This window comes from Octopus sinensis, linkage group LG19 (genome assembly GCF_006345805.1).
Source record: "Octopus sinensis linkage group LG19, ASM634580v1, whole genome shotgun sequence".
Taxonomy (NCBI): domain Eukaryota; kingdom Metazoa; phylum Mollusca; class Cephalopoda; order Octopoda; family Octopodidae; genus Octopus; species Octopus sinensis.
In genome coordinates this window covers 45,653,622-45,659,025 of record NC_043015.1, presented here as the reverse complement: position 1 = coordinate 45,659,025, position 5,404 = coordinate 45,653,622, and positions in this window count along the sequence as shown.

Below are 5,404 nucleotides of genomic sequence, written 5' to 3'. Positions count from 1 at the left end.
TCCATTCACAAGGCATTGGTTGGCCCGGGGCTATAGCAGAAGACACTTGCCCAAGATGCCACGCAGTGGGACTGAACCTGGAACCATGTGGTTGGTTAGCAAGCTACTTACCACACAGCCACTCCTGCGTCTATATATATATGAATGAGAAAAAGAAGAACATGGAGAAATTGGTCTGTCAAGAGTCAACCAACATGTTGGAATATAACTCCTTTCTGGAAATTCTACCCAATTAACCAGTTTCAATACGAAAAATTTTAAATCAATTTGATTTAATTTAATTTCTCTAATTGAATTAATTGGACATGGAAATGGCTGTAGGGATACTAATTTCATATTATATTGATTTGAATATCTTTGAATAAACTGATGTCTATATGTCAATTTTTCCAGTTTCTTCTTTTTCTCATTCATAAATATTTTGAATATCACTATACATCAATGCAAAACTAACATAGGATGTTTTGTTTGTTTTGTATCCCCTCACCATTCCACTAATCCTTCTCTATTACCAACCAACACACTTTCTCCTTCCACTAAGGGGCACTTCTATTGCCACAATCACCTAGTCCTTTTCTTATCCCATCATCCACCCTTACCTTTGTCCACCTCTGTTGTTAATCAATCACTGCCTGCTCAACCTTATTCTAAATCACCTTACTACTTACATCCTCCTACTGCTCCTTTCTTTCATCCTCCCACTCATGTCCACCTGATATCATTTCTCTCTCTTCTATTCCTCTTCTAGGTCAATCAAACATACACCCTATTATTTATCAAATATTCCTGACATGCAGCTACTCCCCTTACCCACTTCAAGTCTCACCAATGGCATTGCTTCCTCCCTATTTCCTCTCCCTAGTCTATATATCTGACCTCAGAATATTTATTTCTTTATTGCCCACAGGGGGCTAAACATAGAGGGGAAAAACAAGGACAGACAAAGGGATTAAGTCAATTACATCGACCCCAGTGTGTAACTGGTACTTAATTTATCGACTCCAAAAGGATGAAAGGCAAAGTCAACCTTGGCAGAATTTGAACTCAGAACATAAAGACAGACAAAATACCGCTAGGCATTTCGCCCGGCATGCTAACGTTTCTGCCAGCTCGCCGCCTTTTACTGACCTCAGAATACTGTCTACAAAGCACCAAACCTCCTGTTCTGGTACTAACCAACAACTCTAACTCACTCAAAGTGAGGAGTGAATGAACCAATCTCTCTAAGTGCTGGGATCATATAATGTCCCTAGTACTCTTTGTAAAGGAGTTGATAAACTGAGTAGAGAATACTAGGGGTTCTGAGGTTCTTTTATTCAACTTCTCTTGTGGTGGTGCCATGAAAAACGCACCCAGTACATTCTATGAATTGGTTTATGGTAGGAAGGGTTTCCAGTAGTAAAAAAACAGTAAGCCAAATAAGAGGAGTGAACATCGATCTAGGGAAATAGCAGCTCACAACAAATGATTTGGACAGTGATGAACCATCTAACCCATGTCAGCATGAAGAATGGATGTAAAAATGATGATGCTGTACACACACACACATACACACACACACATAGGCACTGGCATAGCTATGTGGTGAAGAAGCTTCCTTCATAATCACATGATTCTGGTTTTGATTCCACTGAGTAGAACATTGGGCACGTGTCCCTTGCAACTTCTCTGATAGCCTTGGGTTGATCAGGTACCTTTTTATGGTTGGTATTGCTGAAGTTCTGGCTATATTCATGTCGCTTTTGGCATCATTAGTAGCTACAAAAAAAAAAAAATTGTCTCGCAAATAGTCAGGATGCTGTTGTTTGTTTAGGAGTTTCAAGGTTTCAATCAGGTAAGTTTGAAAGGTATTCACAACATGAACTTGTGAAAGGATTAATGAAGAGTGAAAAAAAAAAAATGCTATCCAGAATGAAGAATTAAGACACCTTTTTTATTCTGGCTCATTTGACTGCTTACCTTTGACAAATGATAATACACTTAGATCTAGTCTTGTGTAAAGCATTTGAGTCTAAAAGATTAGAGGATTATTGCAGTAAGAGAATCTTTAATACATCTATAGTAAATGAGTTATAATATGAGAATTTGAATAAGTAACAAGACAGCATTTCTCACATTTGGCAATATGTCAAATATCCATTAATCTCCTGCATTTAATCAGCAATTATCCAATGGGTAGTAATTAAATAGGTGTTTCTTGTCTCTTTAACAGTTAACTATTTTTATGAAGATGAGATTTCAAGTTTTGTTGGCAAATAAATTAACTTTAGTTTAGACTGAAGCTGACCACTGAACACTGGAAACTGCTCTGTGTTAGAATACTCGTGCAGGTCATAGCACAGGTTCTTCCTTCTGACAAGCACCTAGAAAAAAACGAAAAAAAAATGTATAGCACAGTTTAAAATTTAATATATGCCCCTACAGTCATTTATCTAATTCATACAACCATAACCTGTGGCCTCTACCTGGGATGTAGCCAGTCCACTTATGCATACCTTTCCTTCTTGGGACACAAAACTCTACTTGTGAAGACCTGTTGAGGCAAGTGAGAATCGAAATCGATCAACATCAATGGAAATTGTAGCGGTGGCACATAAGAGAACTATCCGAACATGGCCGCTGCATATATATCTGCCTTAGGGACCTTCCCTCTGGATTTTCACTTACTGATTGGCTGTTGTAATATTTATGCCTGTCCCATAGGCTTTGATAAATTAGAGTTAAGCTCTGAATAGACAGGATTCCCAATTTAGTTTGATTTCTAGTCAAAGACATTTCACTTCACAAAGTGTATTTATATTCTTTGAAAAGTTAGAGACATCACATTTCTTATAGTGCTATTAATAACATATAACCCAGTACAACTTGCTGTATGGTCAGGCCATCAGCAACCAAACCAGCAACACAACCAAGCCTGCTTGGTAAGGAGGGTGGATTTCGTTTGACATTCAGCAGGATGAGAAACAAAACCTGTTGAAAGGCAGATGAATTCAGTTGAGTCAAAGGCCATCCAACAGCTTGGAAAGAAAAAAACCCTTGATCTTTGCTTAGACATCTCTCTAGGAGAAGGTAAACTCTGGTATAACACCTGTGACTTCATTTGCATTCAATAATGTAGACTAGAGCAGTTGTATACTGTCAACTTAATGTGACAGTCCCATAAAGGGAATTACACCACCGCTATTTAGCCCTAGGAAGCATCGATGCTTCCTGTCGGCTTTGACACATTTCCTGTGTCCTTATATTTATGAAGGGGAGACAAGCACCCCCAACAGCTAGGCCTAGACTAGTTCTCCTTTTTAGGCAAATATATATGTTGCCTAACCCTTCAGTATTTAAACCATTAACAACATTGCTTGACTGGTTGCGAGCTGTGAATGCTTGATGACATTTCAAAAGCCAAGCAACCGGGCTCTGATTTGGGTACAAGGCCAGCAATTTTAAGGGGGAAATGGTTGATTGCTTCCATCAATCCCACCGTTTGGTGACTACTTTAATTTATTTTTATCAAACTCAGAAGCATGAAAGGCAAAGATAACTTCAGTGTGGTTTGAAATCAGAACATAAAGAACCAGAACAAACACTGCAAAGCATTTTCTCTGACACTTTAATGACTCTGTCAATACTTAATACAAATAATGATTCCAAATTTTGGCAGAAGGCTAATAATTTTAGAGTGAGGTTGTTGATTGAATTACATTGCCTTCAGTACTTGACTGGTACTTCTTTTATTGACCTCCAAAAGGGTGCAAGGCAAAGTCAGTCTCATCTTTTCATCCTTTTGGGGTCAATAAATTAAGTAGGAATTGAGCACTGGAATCAGTGTAATCGACTTCTACCTTCCCCTAAAATAATAATAATAATAATAATAACAACAACAACAAGAATAATAACAACCAACGCTTATTAACCCGGAACTACCAAGCCAATGTAATAAAAAATGGAGCTGACCCAAAATGCCAATTCTCTAACAATAAGATTGAAACTATAGACTACCTAATCTCGGTGTAGAGTCTTAGCACCTGTAGAATATAAAGCAAGACATGACAGAGTCGGCCAGTATTTACATTGGACAATATGTCAGCATTATAAAATCAAAACCCCACTGACAAATGGTATAAATACTATCCTGAAGCTGTGACTGAGAGATAAAATGTGTCAATTCTCTGGGACTTCCCCCCCACCGTACATATCGAAAAAACTATAAAAGCTAATAAACCAGATATTATTATAAAAGATCAGACAAAAAAGGTGCGTTTATTAATTGACATGAGTATTCTTTGCGATCACAATATAGCAGCAAAAGAATTTGACAAGGTCAGTAAATATAAAACCTTACTAATATAAATTGAAAAAATGTGGCATCTCAAGGCGACTACAGTACTAGTGATTGTAAGATCTCTAGGAATGATAGAAAAAAAATAGGTACTGAAACTTATTTGAAAATGATGCCAGGCTTACCATCCCTACAGGACATGCAAAAAATCATGTTAACTGGAACAATTCATGTATATATATATATATATATATATATATATATATGAGGTTAGTTGAGTTAGAGGTTAAAATAACCATCTAAGGGATAAAAGTATCCAAAATACTACCAGTATATTACCTATATTTATACATGGGCAAAAGTGTTACGCTCATAAATTATAGGTAAAGCCAGAGTTAAACAGGAGTTTATCAGGAATCAAAATTTAAAGAAAACAGAAAATGGAGACAACATAGATGAACAATAATTGATTTGCAATCCCACCAAATACCCCTTTTATTTTAAATTTTGGTCATTTACTTATCACCCAATGGCTCTACATGCAACATGACATGACTCTCACCATATTCAATCCTTCCTTCTTCTTTCCTTGTCTAATTTATTTATTTATTTTCCCATCTGATGAAGCTCCATGATTCAAATCAGTTTTATTACCATACTATAATAAATACTTTCTTAGCATCATAATGGTTATTCCAAAGAACAGTGGCAGCAGAAACAGCTGTTAGCTGGGATGCAGTCTTTTTGTAAATTATTAATGAATAATAAGTGACGCAAATCAATTGTTGTTCATCAATGTTTTCTTTAAATTTACATATATATATAAATTAGAGAAAAACTACTATTATGCAATTCAAACAATGATAGACATAAACCAAATCATAAAGAAAATTTTTCTCTAATTCATATATATTATATATTTATATTGTGAAATTTGATTTAATACTAAATTGAATTTTTCCCTGTAAGCTTGGAGTTATACTCCCTATTATTATTATTATTATTATTATTATTATTATTATTATTATTATTACTATTATTATTATTACTATTATTACTATTATTATTATTACTATTATTACTATTATTATTATTATTATTATTATTATTATTATTATTATTATTATT